Source organism: Macaca nemestrina, chromosome 3 (assembly GCF_043159975.1).
Source record: "Macaca nemestrina isolate mMacNem1 chromosome 3, mMacNem.hap1, whole genome shotgun sequence".
In the NCBI taxonomy this organism is placed as follows: domain Eukaryota; kingdom Metazoa; phylum Chordata; class Mammalia; order Primates; family Cercopithecidae; genus Macaca; species Macaca nemestrina.
In genome coordinates, this window is record NC_092127.1 from 185,632,567 (window position 1) to 185,653,321 (window position 20,755).

At 36.8% G+C, this 20,755-nt stretch overlaps 1 non-coding gene across 38 annotated transcripts in view; it reads right to left on the reverse strand.

The window, feature by feature from the left end:
- Positions 1–20,755, reverse strand: part of LOC105487940 (uncharacterized) — a 224,040-nt gene that overhangs the window by 16,090 nt on the left and 187,195 nt on the right. For 16 of the 38 annotated variants that reach the window (XR_011621505.1, XR_011621503.1, XR_011621497.1 and 13 more), the window contains one exon: positions 17,752–18,233. The exons of 2 other annotated variants lie outside the window; for them this stretch is intronic. This is a non-coding gene — a transcript (uncharacterized protein). Of the gene's footprint in view, positions 1–4,157; positions 4,256–17,750; positions 18,234–20,755 lie in introns of those variants that run through there. 20 more of the 38 variants (XR_011621502.1, XR_011621485.1, XR_011621486.1 and 17 more) reach the window with 5 other exon arrangements.

Consider the following 20,755-nt stretch of genomic DNA (forward strand, 5'->3'; position numbering starts at 1 on the left):
TTAAAAATGAAAAGTCAAGTCACACAATTGGAGTATACATTATTAAGTTTATCTGAAAAAGAACTTACATTAGGATATATGAATAACTCATGCAACTCAGTAGGAAAAATCAAGCAAGCCAGCTTTTAAAATGGACAAAAGACTTGAATAGTCATTTCACTGAAGAAGAATATGAGAATCTGGTAAGCACATAGCAGAATATTTAACATCATTATTCATTGAGGAAATACAAGTTTAAATCACAATGGGATGTCATGAAAACCTGCTAGAATGGCTAAGATATAAAAGACTTAGAATACCGTGTGTTTGGTTGCTATGTGGAACATTGTTAACACTCAACATATTTTACTGATGAAAATCTAAAATGGTACAACCACTTTGGAAAACAGTGTAACAGTGCCTTATAAAACCAAACATAGATATGCCATAAAACCTAAAAATTTGACTTATATTATGTAAGAAAAATGAAAATAGATAGCCTTACAAAAGCATGTACATGAAAACTGATAGCCCTTTATTCACAAAGGGCTCTGTCTTAGTCCCTTCTCACACTACTATAAAGATATACCTGAGACTGGGTAATTTGTGAAGAAAAGAGCTTTAATTGGCCATAGTTCTACAGAATGTACAGGATTCTGCCTCTGGGGAGGCCTCAGGAAACTTACAATCATGGCAGAAGGCAAAGGAGAAGCAAGAACATCTTCACATGCCGAGCAGGAAAGAGAGAGAAAGGGAAGGTGCCACACAGTTTACAAGAATTAGATCTCAGAAGAACTCTATCAGGAGGTACCAGTAGGGGATGGTACTAAACCATTAGAATTGCCTGCATGATATAATCACCTCACACCAGGCCCCTCCTTCAATACTGGGATTACAATTTGACATGAGATTTAGGTGAGGACACAGAGCCAAACTATGTCAGCCTCCAATGGAGATGCAACAAATCTTTAATAGTTGAATGTGACAGATGGACAGGAGGCAAAAAGCAAAGAGCGAACAGTTGGCACAATAAGAAACATTGGAAAATCTACGCAACTAATTGCCAGGTGAAAGAAACCAGACAATAAAGAATGTATATTATTCCATTTATATTAAATTTTAGAAGAGATAAAAATAATCTCTAGTGACAGAAAGCAGATCAATGGTTGTGTAGGGCCTGCCTTGGGGAGGAGATTGACTGTAAATAGGCAAAAAGAAACATTTTGGGGTGACAGAAATGTTTTCTATCTGATTGTACTGGAGGTTTCATGGATGTATATATTTGTAAACACTCATAGATTCATGTACTTCTAATGGGTACATTATATTTTATGCACATTTCCCTTCATTAAATTTATTGAAAACAGCAATAGCAGCATTGTATTAGCAACATTTCCCTTCGTTAAATTTATTGAATAGAACAATAGCAGCATTGTATTAGTTTTGCCAGGGCTTAATGGAGTCTTAATCAACATAAATTAATTTTGTCACAGTTCTGAAGGCTAGAAACCAAGATCAAGGTTTTGGCAAATTTGGTTTCTCTTGAGGTCATTCTCTTGGGCTTGCAGAAAAGCTGCCATCCTTCTGTGTCTTCATATGGCCTTTACTCTGTATGCATGCATCTCTAACATCTCTCCCTTTTCTTATAAGGACATCAGGCCTTTTGGATTAGTGTACAACCTTAATACTCACCACCTGAAAGACCTTATCTTCAAATACAGTTACATTCTGAGATACTGGGAGTTGGGACTTCAACATTGACCTTTGTGGGAAACACAATTTATGCCATTACATTTCACCCTCTAGACCTCTATATTTCTGTTCCTCTCACAGGCATAATGCATTCAACCTCATCCCAACAGTCCAAGAGTCTTAACCCATCGTAATAATCTTAAGTCCAAAATCTCTCTAAATATAATCTAAAGTGTATATGAGATGCTATTCATACTGAGGCAAAGTTTATTTCCAGCTGTAAACCTATGAAACTAGTCTAATTGTCTGTTTCTAGAATATAATGGTTGGACTGACATAGAAGAAGCATTTCCATTTCAAAAGGGAAAAGTCATGAAGGGAATCATGATTTCCAAGCCAGTCCAAAACCTATCAGGGCAGATCCATTAGATTTTAATGCTTGAGGGTAAGTAATCATTTTTGGCTTAGTAGCTGTGTCCTCTAGGTCCATGAGGAAGGCAGCCTCACCTTCCAGGTTCACAGGTGTGGCAATGTTGCCCCCTTCACTTTGTGTGGCATTCCTGTCCCTATAACCCTGTGTAGAAGCTCTATCCCAAGGTCCTAGGTGTCAGCAGCCTGGCCTGCAGAAACTGAGTTGGGCCCATCCTCTGGCTCAGGCAAAGACAGCTCCACCTTTGGGATCATTCGTTTAAAAAAAGTTAATTGGCAAATAATTGTGTATATTTGCAATGCATAATGTGATGTTTTGGTCTGTGTATACGTTATAGAAAGATTTGATAAAGCTAATTAACATATTTATTACCTCACCAACTTATTACTTTTTGTAGTGAGAACGCTATAATCTATTTTTTCCAGAATTTTGAAATATACAATGCATTATTATTAACTGTAACCATCATGCAGTGCAATAGATCACAGAAAACATATTCCTGTAGTCTAACTGAAACTATTTACCCATTGATCAACATCTCCATTGCCCCCCTTTGGTCTCTGGTAATTTTTGTTTCTCAGACTGACATGTTTTAGATTCCACATATAAGTAAGACTGTACAATACTATGTGTATTTCTTGGATAGGCCTCTAAAAGCACAAGCCACAAAAGCAAAAGTAAACAAATGGGATTGCAGCAAGTTAAAAAGCTTCTGCACTAAAAGAAAATAACAGAATGAAGACACAAACCACAAACTGGCAGACCATCCCTTGATATGAGACTGATATCCAAAATATATGAGAAACTCAGAAAACTTAATAGCAAAAAAACAAAAACAAAAACAAAATTGCGGTTTAAGACTTGGCAAAGGATCTGAGTAGACACTTCTCAAAAGAAGATATATGACCAGTATCTCTCAAACTCCACTCCCCAGCCACCCTAGCCTCTGGTAATCACCATTCTACAGTGTGTATATCCTTCAAAATATCATGTTGTATATTATTAACATATATAATTTTGTCTGTTGATTAAAATTAAAAAATAAGAAGAGATATGAATAGATATGACATTTAAAACAATGCTCAACATTTTTAATTATCAGGGAAATGTAAATTAAAACCATAGTAAGACATCACTTCACACCTGTTAGAATGACTATTATCAAAAAGAGGAGTGATAACAAGTGTTGGTGAGGATGTGGAGAAAAGAAAACCCTGGACACTGTTAGTGGAAATGTAAATTAGTGCAGCCATTTTGGAAAAGAGTATGGAGATTTAAAAAAAAAAAAAAAAAAAAAAGTAGAATTTTCATATGACCTTCCATTTCCTTGCAGAATAACTTTGGTTTTTGTTGTTGTTGTTGTTGTTATTGTTGTTTATGTGTGTGTGTGTGTGTGTTTTTAATTTTTTTTTGCAGCTGAGTACCTCTATTGTCTTATCCTATAGAATCCCAGAAATATATATCCTTACTTTATTTTTACCATCTCTTTTCCCGTTAACCCAGGCCAGCAGTGTTTCTTCCAATAAAGCTATCTTCATTTATAGCCTTGACTTCTGCTGACATGGCTAATTAGACCTATGAGTGACACCTGTCATTGTTTCATGGAGTAATTGTCCAGCCACACCCTTGGTATTCTGTCCCAAACATACTTGTTCATTTTTTAAAGTATGGGATGAGAGAGTTTTCCAAATATCCAAGTGTTGGTTCTTTTCTTCTTAATGATTTATTTTCTATTTATCTCACTCCTCCTGCATTTTACTATAAGCAGCAAAGAGAAACCAAGTCATGCCTTCAGCATTTTGCTTAGAAATATCCTCACCTAAATATCCAAGTTTGTCACTAATGTGGTTTGGTTGTGGTTCCAAATCTCATGTTGAAATATAATCCTTAATGTCAGAAGTGGGGTCCGATGAAGGGTATTTGAGTCATGGGGCTCAGTCACCCTTAGTACCATGGTCCTGACCATGGTAATAAGTGAGTTCTCACTGTTAGTTCATGCAAGATCTGGTTGTTCATAAGAGCCTGATATTTCCCCCACCCTTGTTCCCTCTCTCACCATGTGACATGCTTGCTCCTTCTTGTCTTCCACCATGCGTAGAAGCTTTTTGAGACCTCACCAGGAGCATATGCTAGAGTCATGTTTCCTGTAGAAGCCTGCAGAACCATGACTGATAATAAACTTCTTTTCTTTACAAATTACCCAGCCTTAGGCATTCCTTTATAGCAATGCAAATGGGCAAACAGTCATAATGTCTACTGTCGACAATACACTAGAATACAATTTGGCCAAGTTGGTTGTCAGTTTATAACAAGAATCACTTTCTATCTAGCTTTTGATACATTTTCTTCGTTTCTATCTGATATTTCACTAGAATCACCTTTAACATTCATATTCCTTTTCACAATTTCTTCAAGACAATCTAGATGTTTTTCTAGCATACATCTTAAAACTCTTTCACCTTCTTCCCATTAAAAAGTTACAAAGCCCCTTTCATATTAATTGTGGTTCTTTAGAGAAACAGAAACAAAAGAGTGAATAAACATATATACACTTGAAGAAATTGGCTCACATGACTATAATGGTCCAAACTTCAATAGAGTCTACTGTATTGTAGGCACATTTCTCTTAGTTGATTCAAATGTAACAATAGCACTTACTATGCAGGATTATTTGATAAATAAATGATCGTTTTTTATGATGTACAGTTTTGACACATAATGAATGCACATTTAATGACAGTTTATTTTATCTATCTACTGGGTTTTATAAGTAAACATGGCTCCTTTGACTGGTTGTCTTTTTAATTTATATTCTTACCTCATGAATTTATATTCTCAGTGGAAAGTCAGTCTGTTTACTCAGAGCTCATGAGATTAATCAACTCAAATTATGAGTCACAAAATCTCATGGATTCTTAGCATATTTACACAGCAGATGATAATTTTGTATTCTTGAATACATTAAATCAAGCCAAAGGTCTGACATGGTGAGCACTGGGATTTCTAAAAGACTTTGTTTTTCTTTTCAGAAAACTGATTGGGGCAAACATATCTCGAATCTAACAGCTAAAGCCAGATGTACTTAGGAAAGAGCTCACAATCTATGGGCAGATTGAACAGCATTCCCTGCACCCAACGAATAATATAAATTATGTGTCCAGTAAATAGTTGTTGAATATATTCTTGAAGAGCCGCTTTTTATTTCATTTTTATAAAGCAACACAGCACCATCTTCTTTATAATTATTACCACTGTAATTCCATCTGATTAAATTGAAACAAACTACTATGTCATAAAAGATTCCTCTTTTCAAAGAGTTTATAATTGCAGTAGAACAAAGAGAAACCATGCTTATTTTCAGAATATAGTTGAACTTTAGAGGATGTTACATGATTAAGTGACAAAATCAGTGCTAGGAAAGAAAATCCAAAGATGTTCAGTAAACAGAAATATCCTAGTGGAGTATAGTAGTCAGAATGTTTTCGTAGTACAAGGTCACGATTATAACCCCAAAACCATGAGGAGGTAATCAACTCAATTATCTTAAAGCAGAGATGTCCTGCATACAAGACAACTTTTGAATAAAATATGCCTCTCCAGCAAGATTACATCTTCTGTCTAGCTGTATTTTCAGAAAAACCATAATTCATTTCCTAATATTATGCCACTTTGAGACATAATAATATTTGGGATTGCAAGATGTTTTATTTAGAATAGCTATATATTGCTTTACTGGCCTATAAAAACAAGTTTATGTTTATTATATTACATGCCGATATTGGTGGGGGACAATGCTCCATTCACTTAGGAACCAAGCTGATATATATTCCATTATCTTGCAGTTGCATCAACTGGAATGCAAGAACATCTAGGTCTCCACAACAGAGGAAGAAATAGCCATATGATTAAGCAGACAGCTCTTATACACTTTTAACCAAAAAAGTATATTCTCACTACTGTTTACAGTCCACAAAACATGTAGTCACATGATCCTAACTGTGAAGAGGTTAGAAAATATGGGCAAGTATTTAGAATGTGTCTTTCTGATTATATCTCTGCCCAAGATTGCTCCCCTGATCAAATAATCCTTTACTCCTTTCTTCTAACATGTAGAACATAAATAATGTCTTTCCCAAGGTAGGCAACTCAAGTTCCAAGATTGAGCCAGGAAGCTCATTATGCTCAAAGTCTGAAATCTCCAGATACTGCACAATAGTCACTATAAGTCCATACTTCTTTCACTCAGTCTAGACAACTACGAACAAGAAGCCTAATTGTCACTTACAGACATCTAATAAAGAACAGAGAAAGAATAATAGGTTAGTTATGGTTCTTCAGAGAAACAGAACCAATGAGAGAGAGAGACAGACAGACAGACAGATGGATAGATACTCGTCTATTTCCAATTGGTTTCAGTCTCAATAACTCATTGTAAGTTGAAAATATGATAAAATGCATTTAATACACCTAATCTACTAACATTATTCAGGTTAACCTTTTCTAAACATTCTCAGAACACTTACATTAGCCTTCAGTTGGGCAAAATCATCTAACACAAAGTTTAACATATAATAAAATATTTAATGCTTCATGTAATTTATTGACTATTATACTGAAAGTGAAGAATAGAATTATTGTATGAGTGCTCAAGTATAGTTACTATTGAATGGATATTGCTTTCATATCTTCATGAAGTTGAAAAATTATAAGTTGAACCATAAGTCCGGTTGGTGTGTGTGTGTGTGTGTGTGAGAGAGAGAGAGAGAGAGAGAGAGAGAGAGAGAGGAATTGGCCCACATGATTATGGAGGCAGAGAAGTTATATGATCTGCCATCTACCAACTGGGGAACCCAGAAAACTGATGGGGATTACCTCAGGTGGTAGATGGCAGGTATGAGCCTAAATGCCCAAGAACAGGGATCACTGACGTCTGAGAGCAAGAGAAAATGAATGTCAGAGGTCAAACAGGAAACCAGTTTTCCCCTCCTCCACCTATTTGTTCCATTTAGGACCTCAGTGAATTGTATGATGGCCACCCTCACTGGTGAGGGCAATCTTCTTAATCAATGTATTGATTCAAATGCTAATCTCTCCCGGAAATAGCATCACGGTCACAACCAGAAATGTTTTGTCAGCTATCTGGGTATCCCTTAGCCCAGGCAAGTTGACACATAAAATTAACCATCACAGGTAACTATGGTAAATACTCCCATTTAGAAAGATAAAAATGAGAGGACAGCTTCTCACTGATCCTTAGCAATTTTTACATACCACTGGTCAGACACTGCATGCTCCCTTTACCCAGGTATGAACCTGTTTCTTAATTATATTATGATTGTACCCTTTAGAAGGATCTCCTTTACCTACAGGACTCCATGATCCTTAGCTCCACCTTATTGATGTGTCTTTGCTTCCCACTATCCTCCTTTACTACATTTGAAGAGAGTGTAACGGAATATATCCTCCTTGAACTGTACTAATTTTGTACTGTTTACTTTTCAATCAAAGAATTGTTGACTCTTAAGAATTTTTTAAAAATAACTTTTAGTGTAGGGTGGATGAGTTTTAACAGTTCAGGTTTCTTTAAAAAATCAGTGGGATTATTATGTATTTGATTGATTCCAGTCAGTTCCATGTTCCAGTAACCATTACTGGATTTCTCTGTTGAAGAAAACATTTTTTTACTGTGCTATATTTCAGTGATTTATCACCAGTGTGTTCTCTCTCTCCTTCTCTTCCTCCTACTCCCTCCCACCCCCTACCCAGTTGATGCCATGGTTTCCAAAAGGAAAACCATATTCTTAATATGACTATTGCACTGAATAATTTTTATTTAACATAAAAATATAGTGGGGTCAGTATATTCTTAATTTAAATTTTTGGCATTAAGCACTTAACCAGTTAAGAGATTTTGGATGTTATTGTGACACCTTTACTCTAAGATTTGTCTCTGAGATGACTCGTTTTTATTTACTTTACATTTTTAACTTAATATATAATGCACATAGAGTACAATTTAGCCAGTGTAGTTTACAATTCTCTGAGTTGTGTCAAGCACATGTGGGAATGTAATCACCACCAAAATCAAGATATCGAACAGTTCAATCACACACACACAATACTTATTCCTCCCTTCTTGTTAAACCCTCCCAATGTAGAGCTGCTGTCAATAACTGATCTAGTTTCTGTTACTATGGTTTTGCCATTTTCACAATGTCATATAACACAAATCATATACTATCTAGCATTTTGAAGCCTGCTTCTTTAATCTAGCACAGTGAATTTGATATTTATTTTTAGTTGTATATATATCAGTAATTTGTTTTCATTTATTTCACTGCATGTGTATACCACAGTTTTTTAACCCATTGTCAAGAAGCAAGACATTGAATTTGTCCAACTTTTGATGATTTTGAATAAATCTTCTACAAACATTCATGTTCAAGTTTTTATATAAATTTAAGTTTTTACTTTGTTTAAATTTCACTTGAGAGTGTAATAATGGGTTACATGAAAAGTATATGTTTAACATTGGAAGAAACTGCCAAACTAGCTTCCAAAGGAGTTCCATTTTGCGTTTGCCTCAGCAATATGTGAGAGTTCTAATTGATCCTTATCCTTGCCACCACTAGGCATTGTCAAGTTTTTATTTCTTTTTGTTTTGTTTTGCCATTCTAATAAATTTTAGTGGTATCTCATTGTGGTTTTGGTTTGCACTTCCTTTATGACTAAGGGAAGTATGTTGGACATATGTTCATGTACTTATTTGCCTTCCATATGCCTCCCTTGTTGAAGTATCTGTTTACATCATTTACCCATTTATTAGTTGGTGATTTGTTTTCTTATTATGATGTTGCATGCTGAGTTAGTTGGTATTCCCCCTTCCTCTATTTGGTTCAAGACAGAACAGTAGGGTAAAATGCTTTTACTCTGCTATCTTTTAACTGGAAATTGTGCTTCTGTGTTTTGTAAACGGCACCAAAACTGCAAACTTTCACAGTCTCCATTGTTTCCTTCTACCTGAGGGATAGAACACACAGATTTCAGCTAGGAACATGTTAATCCACAAAAATAGACTAGATTTCTCCACCTCCTTTCAGCTAGATTTGACTCTGTGACTAAGTTCCCACCAATTAGATGTACGTGGTTGTGGTGAAAGCATCTTTTGCAAGTAACATAAAAGTGAGAGAACCTGCTCTTTGTCCTTTTCGTCTTCATGTTGACTAAAATGTGGTTTTGGTGGCTGGTGCTCCAGCATCCATGTTGGACCTGAAACAGCCTGAAAGTTGGTAGTAACTGATGGTGGGACCACAAAATAAAAGGAATATGAGTCCTGACAATAGGAAGCCATCCTGCTAGTTTTCACTGCTTAACATGAGATGCACATTAGCTCATTTAAAGCAGTTTATTTTGGCTTCTTCAGCACTTGTAGCTGAGCTAAATCCAAGTCGATAAAGGACCAAAGGATGGATGAGCATCTATAATCCCCAGCACTTTGGGAAGCTGAGGCAGGAGAATCCCTTGAAACCAAGAGTTTGAGACCAGCCTGGGAAACATAGTGAGACCCTATCTCTACTAAAAATAAAAATAATAATTAAAAATGTATTATCCACACATAGTCGTGCCACTTGTAGTCCCAGTGACTCAGGAGGCTGGAGGAGGAGGATTGCTTGAGCCCAGGAGTTCAAGACTTCAGTAAGCTATGATCACAACACTGTACTCCAGCTTGGGTGACAGAGTTAGACTCTGTCTCAAAAAAAGAAAAAAAAAAATCAAACCAAAAAAACAAAAAAGAAAAGAAAAAGAACCCAGACAATCCAGATTTCCAGATTTCCAGATTTCACACTTCAGGGAAATTAGAATCTCCTCCCAGGTACATAAAACGTTATAGATCAGAAAAATACATAAGTAGTAGAATTATTCCAAAAGAAAATCATTATTCAAAGACAGGGATTTTGTTAGGCTATCCATCTTTGAGATGGTAATGTCAGAACCTAGCTCTAAAGACAAAGGATAAAGAATTGGTTGCAAGGTGGGGGTATGTAGAGAAGTGAAGGTATAGGGGAAAAACTTTTTGTTTTTGTTTTTTTTTCACTTGCATAATCTAGTTACGCTTAGTTGTGTTTGAATATTTGGCCATATTTATTTAGTTACATATTTAGTTATACTTGAATATTTGGCCATATTTGGCTAATATTAGTTTTCTGAAACCCAATTCTTATGCACAGGTTTAAGTTTAGGGTGAGGGTTCACCTGTCTCAAGGAAGGACTGCACAGTGCTCACTGCATTAAACTAGAACGTGGAAGCAGCCACTAAGTGCATAGAGACTCAGCGCTCCTATGATGCTTGTAATGTACTCTATTCTACAGGTACTCACCATTATTGTGGTCTGTATTACTTTTTTTTAAGTTTTACTTTATATTTGAATGTACCCTCAAGATTTGTTTACACTGTAGATTCCCATTGCTTGGTGAGATCAGAGGTTTGCAATAATATTTGCTCAATGAATAGAAAAATACATCACCCTCATCTGAGCATCTGGCTATAGCCCTACCTTTGGAATTTTTTAGGTATATGCTTAATATTTGTCCATTCATTCGACATGCCCTGGCCTCAGATGAGGTGGGATTCACCCCTATTCCTTGGCTGAGGGCCATTGGCAGAGCTCTTGCCCAGCTTGTCTGTATTCTAGCCCCACTGGAAAACAAAGGAGATTCTGACACATAGTGCCTGAGTACTAGGCGATGTGTGGCTGAAGAGTACATGTAAATGTTCCAGCCACTGAGGACCTCACACACTGTCCCTGGATACAAAGAGAAAGACATGTAACCACAACACTCTCTGACAGTAAGAAGAGCAAGTGAAGTGCGTTTTGATCATAGAGAGAGAAAAAATTCAGAGTGTGCATGAGATCAGGGAAAGTGAAGGTAAAAAGTTTACTCTTGAGTATGTCATTCAAAAGGCAGATACTGGGAAGTCTTACATTCCAGGAACGTGGACTGACCTGATTAGAGGGGAGTCAAACTGCAGCGTGAAATGGTCCCATTTACCTTTTCTTTTGTTATTTTGCTGTGTCAGCTATACTTGCCCAGATGTTATTTGTCCATTCAGAAAGAGATTCAGATGACCATAGGCAAAAGCCTTCAATTCTCTGTTCTGGTTTCAGCTACAATTCTCCCCTTTCCTGTTTGGAGTCTGGGTTCTTAGATAAGTCTCCTACTAATACCTTGGACATATTTTCCAAGCACATAATTATTTTCACTCTAAAAAGATGTTGTGTTGAACTCACTCTCTGACTCTTTGTGCTTTTGGTACCCTGGCTATATTACCCATTCCCTTACTACTTCAGCAAGGATACCTGCCTGATCTCCAAATTAAAACGCTTGCATTTTTTTTTTTTTTCTGGAATGTTTCTTTTGGCTTCTGGAACATATGGGAGGTGAACACTTCACACCTCATGGGGCAGCCCTCAACCGTACATGGATGTGAGTTAATGTATAAAACCAGTTTCATAGACCCTCAAATAGAATAGAGATATGTGCCCTATACAAGCTTCCAGAGTTTACCAAGTGGAATTGACCTGCATTAGTGTTGTCTAGAGGAACAGAATTAATAGGATAAATGTATATATAAAGAGGACTTTATTAAGGAGTATTAACTCACATGATCACAAGATAAAGTCCCACAATAGGCCGTCTGCAAGCTGAGGAGCAAGGAAGCCAGTCCGAGTCCCAAAACCTCAAAAGTGGAGAAGCCAACAGTGTAGCCTTCAGTCTGTGGCCGAAGGTCCACGAGTCCCTGGCAAATCATTGGTTGGCGTAGATCAAATAGTCCAAAAGCTGAAGAACTTGGAGTCCAATGTTTGAGGGCAGGAAGCATCCAGCATGGGAGAAAGATGTAGGCCTGAGGACTCAGCCAGTCTAGTCCTTCCACGTTCCTGTGCCTGCTTTTATCCTAGCTGTCCTGGCAGTTGATTAGATGGCAGCCACTCAGATTGAGGGTAGGTCTGTCTCTCCCAGTCCACTGACTCAGATGTTAGTATATATTGGCAGCACCCTCACAGACAAACCCAGGAACAATACTTTGTATCCTTCACTCCAACTATGTTGACACTCAGTATTAACCATCACCATTGCCAATGGCAAAACTACTCTGACAGTGCACCCTGAAATGTTGCTTTCTCTTCCATTTATTTTTTTTTACTTTTACTATTATATATGACATGAATAGAGATTTAGTGCAAAGAAATAATTCTCCCATTTCACTGCATCCCTGTTCACTAATTAGGTGTTTTTATTTTCCCGTGCTGTTCCTCATATGCATTCATAACTGTATTTGTATTGATCCTTATCTAATTTAATTTATGTTCTTTTTGTTACATAATATTCATTATTTGTGGTTGCATCATGTTCTTCTTGAATTGATGTTCCTTTTATTTCCTATATCTCCATTCATCTACCTGGGGTTACTTCAATTTCCACATCAACACCTTATACTTGAAACTTCATCTTAGTCTATGTTTATAGGAGAATGAAAAACTAGACACTCAGGTTAAACATTTATTCTTTCTCCAAACATGGTAGATACCAACCCATGATACAGGTCTCTTGGGTGTTACCTGAGTCTGCCCAGAGAAGCTATTTCTACTTCTCTACCACGTATCTTAAAAACAAACAAACGAAAATGTAAATGTAGCTCATTCATGATACTGTAACTAGTTCAAGGTAGAATTGTAATATTGCTGCTAAGGATCTATTGCTTTGATCTTTTACAAATTAAATGAACCTACTTTTTATTTATCCACGTCTCTAAATTGATTGAACAAATATACAACCAAATTAGCATGTGATCCCAAGAGAATCAGATCTAGATATACACATTAAATTAGAATTCCTACCTCATTGGGAAGCATCAATTTTTCGTTGGTTTTAGTTTCTTCTTGGAAATTTCTGTGTGAGTATTTTCTTCCAGGTGGCTGTGTATGATCTGATTTTTCAAACAATCAATTCTAAGCTAAATGAAGTTGTTTTCAGTATATTTGTGAAGTCACCTACCATTCATGTTTAATAAGAGTCAGAAAAACCATGGTGGCTGTGTGAAAAATGCAAGATCGCTTAACTCTTAAAAGCTATATAAATGTGAAAATGACCAAAAGGATAAGTGAAAATAATGGAGAAGCTCAGAGACTGGTTTGCCTCTGAAACTGATGTAATAGTTCAAAGTGATTAAATTTGTTAATTACCATTTACGAACTCCATTTTATTTGAGTTACCCATTAATGTTGTAAATATAGCATGAAATAAATATGCTGGGAATATCCCTGGATTTTTTCTTTAATGATAGATTGAAGAAAAGACTTGCTTCCTGTGAATGGGAGAAATAGACACCCATTAGCGCTATTCTTTGTGAAGAGAAAAACTCAGTTTCAGAGCTATACTAGGATGAATGGCAATAAAGGTGATGTAACACAATTTTGCACTTTCTATTTTACTTTCGTAAGTTTAGGAAGGGTGTTCCTTCTTGTGGGAAGAAGACCATGCACCAATAGAATGCAGGTGTGAGGAAACAAATTCTTCTGTGATTGGTTTTCTTGCCTTTCAATTTTTCTGAGATGTCTCCTGATGTCTCCATGCAGCCTTTCTTCCCAAGGCTAGACACCCATATTTCTTTCATTTATTATATTTGTGAACTGTATTTCAGAACATCAAAATCTGGTCACTTCATTATGTACTCTTGTCTACCACTCAGAAGGAAACACTGATTTCTGGTATTGTCTGACGGCCGACTCTGATGGCAGGAAAGGTTTGCATTTACGACATCTGGATCCCTCCATCCAGCATTAAGAGAAATTGTAGCTCCTGTCAGGGAGGGATAATGAGGCACAAGAGAGATGCTTGGGAAGAAAGATTTCAATAGGTAAATAGAAATTTGATTCTCATAAAATGAATATATTGCCCCACAGAGGCAGAATCGTAAGATGATCCCCAAGATTCCTGGTTTTTGGTGTGTGTTCATTTTCTCCCAGTTATTCAATCAGGTACTAATGCAGGTGCTGCTGCAAAGGAATTTTGCAGGTGTCATTACGGTCCCAGATTCTCCCTCAAGGGAAGGCAGTTATCCTTGGTGAACTTAACCTAATCAGGCAACCCCTTCGAAGATATATTAGAATCTTCCTGGAAAGATATTTTAAATATGAGAAGAATTGGACAAAAGGGAGATTCTCCATTGCTGGCTTTGATGATGGTTGTATCTGTGCAGTAGGAAAAGATAGGTGGACTCTAGGAACTGACGGTGACTTTCAACCAAAAGTTAGCAAGAAGACTTGGACCTCAGTCCTACAGCTGCAAGGAACTGTATTCTTCCAATGACAGAATGAGCTGGTAATCAGGCTCTTCCCCAGAACCTCCAGATAGAATGTAGCCCATCTAACACCTTGAGTGCCTGCCCCTGAAGGGAGAACACAGTTGAGATCTGCCTAGACCTCTGACCCGTAGAACTCTAAGATAATAAATGGTGTGGATTTGAGCTGTTACATTTGTGATAATCTATTATGAAGCAATAGAAAATAAGTATATACCCACAAACTCTGAGAGAGCGTCACTCTCTTTCCTGGCCTAGCAAAGCACATGTCACTTGTTACTGAGGTAGTTTGCTTGTGTGCTAGTTGCCCTCAATTAATTTTGAGAGCTTCTGCTCATACAAAATACACAGTAGCATATTAAGAGCCAGGATCTGGCATCAGACACTTTGAGTTTGAGTCCTGATTCTGCCACCTTCTATTTGTGTGACCTTAACCCTCTGGCTGTCAGTATTATTATTTTTAAGTGGATAAAATAGCAGTACTCATAACCAAAAACTTATTTTCATGATATACACATAATGCTTAGCATGTACCTTTGCCTATGTTAGGTAACTAATAAAGTATAAATGAATGCACAACTTAATAGAATCCGAATTTTAAATTAGTGAGCATTTAGTGAATACTTTATTTCAGCCACACTGTAAAAAATTTTTTAAAAAATGATAGGATGGAAAAATGTCAAACTCTTACTTGAAAAGCCCTTCTAATGAAATAGGATAAGCTGACACATCTGCAACTATATCACCAACTAATGTGGCCAGTAAAATAGTAATCATGAGATACTCGTAGCTCTAAGGAAGGAATGATGCACTCCCGGCTTCAATGGAGGTAAGAAAGGGAAAGAAATGGCTTTCTTAGATATGTTGACATTTACCTTGGGATTTTTTTATAATACTTTAAGTTCTGGGATACATATGCAGAATGTGCAGGTTTGTTACATAGGTATACACGTGCTATGGTGATTTGCTGCACCCATCAACCCATCATCTACATTAGGTATTTATCCTAATGTTATCCCTACCCTAGACTCCCACCCCCAGACAGGCCCCAATGTGTGATGTTCCTATCCCTGTGTCCATGTGTTATGATTGTTCAACTCCCACTTATGAGTGAGAATATGTGGTGTTTCATTTTCTCTTCTTGTGTTAGGTTGCTGAGAATGTCCTTTTCAATGTCCCTGAAAAGGACATGAATGCATCCTTTTTTATGGCTGCATAGTATTTTATGGTGTATATGTGCCACATTTTCTGTATCCACCCTATCATTGATGGGCATTTGGGTTGGTTCCAAGTCTTTGCTATTGTGAACAGTGCCACAATAAACATACGTGTGCATGTGTCTTTATAGCAGAATGATTTATACAGGCAACCTACAGAATGGTAGAAAATTTTTGCCATCTATCCATCTGACAAAGGGCTAATATCCAGAATCTACAAAGAACTTAAACAAATTTACAAGAAAAAAGAAAAATCCCATCAAAAAGTGGGCAAAGTATATGAACAGACACTTCTCAAAAGAAAACATTTATGCAGCCAACAAACATAGGAGGAAAAGTTAATCATCACTAGTCATTAGAGAAATGCAAATCAAAACCACAATGAGATACTATCTCACACCAGTTAGAATGGCGATAATTAAAAAGTCAGGAAACAACAGATGCTGAAGAGGATGTGGAGAAAGAGGAATGCTTTTAAACTGTTGGTGGGAGTGTAAATTGTTCAACCATTGTAGAAGAAGTGTGCCGATTCCTCAGGGATCTAGAACCAGAAATACCATTTGACCCAGCAATCCCATTACTGGGTATATACCCAAGGATTAAAACATGGGTTTTAAAGAATGGATACACATTAGCCAAATAGCCAAAGACTAGAAAACATTCTAAGCAGACCAAGTCAATTATACAAGTTTTTGAGATAATATTGTAGAAAATATTAGACCTTATTCAGGTTGTAGTGGCAAAAATAACACTTAACCAGATTAAGGTCACAAGATGATTTATTGAATTATTTTAAAGCATATCTGAAGGAGAATCTCACTTTAGGCATGGTGAAATCCAGGGACTTATGCAATGCTGTGAGGGACTTCCCCACTCTCCCCCTACTTCCATCCCTACCTCCCCTCTCTTCCTTTGTTCTTATTTTTCCCTGCTCCCTCTCCACTCTTCCTCAGCTTTTCTCTTGACATTTTAACTTTTTTCTGAGGCAGAATCACTTCAGCTGGTGGAAATTATGATTTATAATTCTATGCCTAGGTCCTAATGATTGACAGGCTAGAACAAAGAAAGATTTTCTGTTTCCCAACAACCATGCACCAGTTTTCAAAAACAACCTCCACTGGTCTTTATCTGCCCACCTCAAATTCTACTGTGTGGCCTACTCATGTCCCACACTTATCTTGGTGGAGGGAAAGCAAGGTATTGCAACTGACAATCTCCAGGAAAGCACATAAAATGGGGGATGAATGGCTCAACTATCCAAAGAACTGCTTAGGCTAGTCACTAAGTTAAATGCATGGAGAAAAGGTGAATTAGGAAAACTAACCACAATAAAGGGGAATCAATTTTGGCCAAGTGGAAACATATAGAAAATGTAAAAGATTTTGTATCATTGGAGCCCAAAGTGGGAGGAGTTGAGGTGGAAGGCAATAAACTAGAAATGGGTCAAATTGTGCTGTATCTTACACCACATTAAAAAGTTTCAACTTCATTCTGCGGGTAAAGTGGCATCTAAGGACTCTAATTAGTGTAAATAATTGGTTGAATTTCTAGTTTCAAACTATGATATTGATTTCCTGGTGGAGAATGAACATGGCTGATGTTTGCCGGGGTTTTTGGAAGTCACACAATACTAGAGGCTCTCAATCCAAACTAAGGTAACAGCACTCAGCAATGGAAGTCCAAAGACAAGCCCTATAGGAACTACTCAACATTTCACTGGCCTTCCACTTAACATTCATCTTCTTTAAATGCACAGCTGCACACAGTCACATCTTCTAACACAAAGGTCAACATGAAATAGTACTCTCAAGTAGCACATCAAAACAGCCTTTTGAGATTTGGCATAATTGCTTGCTTAAGTGCTTGTATATTACATGATCTTGCTTTCAGAAGTTCAACATTGCTGCCAATTCTCCTTTTTTACAATTTCTTTTCTAAAATTTTGCTAACTTCCGATAGCTAAAGATTTCTTTTGTGCAGGAGAGCCTCCAGACTATTATTATTTTAGAATTTTAATTTCAGTGTCTCTGCATAATTTTATACCTTGAAAAATTCATTCAGGGTAAAAAAACTGCTGCATGAGCCAGATCCTTATATTCATTTGTTCTTTACTTCACTAATACAGTCAGTCACCAACTTATTCATCATCCATCCGCTGTGTACAAGGCTCTATAAAATGTAGTGTGGTTTCCAAGATGGAAAAAACCAAGTGTCCAACTATTGAGAATTTAGAGTGTATTGGAAAAGTGGCAAGGTGTTCTCCATGATTTTCTATAAGGGAAAAGGGAGCCAAGATCAAACCCTACCATAAAAAGGTGTAATATCTGAAAGCTATTGCAAGATTTCTTTTTTTATAATGGGTGAATATTGCAGAATAGAAAAAAAATGCTTTTGCCTGAAACTTGTTGCCCAAGGCACACGTAGACTCACAAAGTCTCAAAACGGTTCAGTTCATTTTCTTACAACCTGTCACAGGTGGGATTCTTCAGAAAGTTGACTCACATGGAGATCTGCATGAGGAAAGGTTATTAGGAGGTCCTCTTGGAGTTAGCATCTGTGGAAGATAAGGGAAAGATGAAGAATTGAAGAGAGAGAAGTCAAGGAAAGATTCAGTCTCGAGGGACACCTTACCCAGCTGTGTGGGGAGTTCTGCAGATGGGACCACCCTCCAGGGCTGTTCTGTGTTGGAGTAAGAAGGCCAGGTCTTTACTCCCCTGTTTCAATCAGTCATTGAATACTAGCCACCCCAGAAAGGCTGTAACCTTGAGCAAATAGCCTCTTCAAGTGAGACAGTCCTCATGGGAGGCTGATAATACAGGGTTATCTGCTGGAAGTTCTCCTGGCACCTGGTTTATGAAGTTCTTTATTTCTGAATCAGGATCTGTGAACCCCATTATAACATCCACTATACCAACATTGTCTGTGAAATTGTGTAGATGTTAGATGGAAATACTAACTTTTGTACCGTTTAAAATCAGTTTTCACTGAGCATTTACTTAGGCTAGGAACAAAGTTAAATGAATGGAGGAAAAGATCTCTGAATCAGAAGCACCTGCACAGGATGCTTCTATGAGCATGATTTAATCTTTTATTATGCTTTGCTACTAAAATTTGCACAGGATGCTTCTATGAGCAGGATTTAATCTTTTATGCTTTGCTACTAAAATTAGGAATTGGTAAAATTAGAATTTTTAGTATGAGCTTTATCCTGATACACACCCCAACTCTCCCAATATGTCAACCATAACTTAATTTCAAATCCAATTCTTGAACCTCAACACTAAGTCAAAATACTACTAATACTAACTAAATTTATTAAGCATTTGCTCTGTGCCATGTACTATTCTGAGCACTTTTACATGCAATAACTCATTTCAGCCTTACAGAGATTACCAGAGATTTACTGGTGTGTATGATATGATCTTCAGCTTATAAATGAGGAAACCAAGGTACAAACGGGTTCAAGCACCCTTCCACAGCTGCATAGCACTTAAGACAGTGGAAATTTGAAGCTTAAACACATTCTCTGCCATTGAGGACCTCAGCATTATAGAATCTTGTAGTTGAAGGATTGTATTAATAGCTAAGGGGTTTCCTTTTTTTAAAAGAGGAGAAAAATATAGAAAGTAAATAATTTCCAAAAAAAATGTGTTACATGTTGACTTCAACTAGATACACCTATATAAAACATAAATATATGTGTCATTTCAAATTTTAAGCAGGACAAGTTACTTCTGCTGAATCCTAATTCACACACAGTTATATTTTGAGTTCTAGATTTACACATTTTCTGATAAAAATATTAATTATAAATATAACATGCAAAATATTATTCTACTTCTGCATGATTTTTCACCTTAAAAAAATCTTTCTCCAAAATTGTTTCTTCTGTGAAAAATTGTTTTCTCCAAAAATTGTTTTCCTGTGAAAAATGTCCAAATCCTCCCTTCAGGGTTTGAAAGTTTTCCAAAAACTTGAATTCTTCTTGGCAGAAGGCAGACTTTCAAGAGAAAACCAAATGCATAATAATGAGGGATGTCTGTGTAATCTTTTTTTATTATTAAAAAAATAAATAAAAAATTGTTAGTACTGGCTGAAAACTTTATCTTATTTTACCAGAACTGTTTATGAGTCCTATTAAATTTTATTCTGTCATTAGTCAAGGCATGCTTTTTTCAGCTTTCCAAAAATCCTTGAATAAATGATGGACTGACTGACCTTACTCTGTGAATTCACTCAATAAGCAAAGCACTTACTATGTGCTGTGGGTGCTGTTAGGTCTTGTGGCTCAGAGGTCCCCAAATGTTTTGGCACCAGGGATCTATTTCATGGAAGACAGTATTTCCATGGACTGGGGGCAGGGGATGGTTTCGGGATGATTCAAGCACGTTACATAACATCTGTCTTGTACTTTCTTTCTATTATTATTACATTGTAATATATAATGAAATAATTATACAGCTCACCATAATATAGAATCAGTGGGAACCCTGAGCTTGTTTTCCTGCAACCAGACAGTCCCATCTAGGGGTGATGGGAGACAGTGACAGATCATCAGGCATGAGATTCTCATAAGAAGCATGCAACCCAGATCCCTCACAGGCACAGTTCACAAGAGGGTTTTTGCTCCTATGAGAATCTAGTGTCACTGCTGGCTGATCTAACAGGAGGTGGAGCTCAGGCACTAATATGAGCAATGGGGAGTAGCTGTAAATACAGATGAGGCTTCACTTGCTCAACTGTGGCTCACTTCCTGATGTGCAGTCCAGATCCTAACAGGCCATGGACCGGTTGGGGACCCTTGCTGTGGATGCGCATGGAAACAAAGTGGAAGCTCTGCCCTAAGTAGTTCATGATCAATTGAAAAGAGACATGTAATAAAATAATTACAATAAAGTGACAAATAATATTCATATCTAAAAAGCATGTTTAGAATAATGGAATGAGAAATGAGCAATTCAAAATAAAGACCAGTAAAATAGCAGAGTTTTATTTTGTTATCTGAGCATTCTTAGATTTTCTTTGTTTATTCCTCATCTGTATCAGTAGTCAACAGATTTTTCTTTAAAAAATCAG